This window comes from Lytechinus pictus, chromosome 4, assembly GCF_037042905.1.
Source record: "Lytechinus pictus isolate F3 Inbred chromosome 4, Lp3.0, whole genome shotgun sequence".
In the NCBI taxonomy this organism is placed as follows: domain Eukaryota; kingdom Metazoa; phylum Echinodermata; class Echinoidea; order Temnopleuroida; family Toxopneustidae; genus Lytechinus; species Lytechinus pictus.
Window position 1 is genome coordinate 1,086,164 of NC_087248.1, and position 396 is coordinate 1,086,559.

Below are 396 nucleotides of genomic sequence, written 5' to 3' on the forward strand. Positions count from 1 at the left end.
GAAAATGTTCTCACTCCCTCTCTTTTCCCCTCTTATATCTTCCATCCTCTACTTTTCTTCACTTCTGAAGTCAACTTTCACTGTCACGTTCTATCACCACATGGTACATGTAAATCATAATTGTAGTTTTCCTCATCATCATCATCAACACCGATATTTAACTTTGCATTCTTTCCCTTCTGTCTTAGGAGACTGTAACTCAAACCTTAGCAATTAATTGTAGAACAAATCTTTATGATTGATCACATTACCCACCATGTACTATCAGTCATGAACATCAAACATACAATCAATTGCTATGCTTTATGTTAGGACACCCTGATGAGGATTTTGTCTCACAATTGAGATGAAAAGGTTGGGTAATAAAAAAAGAGAATACTAAAGTGACGAACAGGA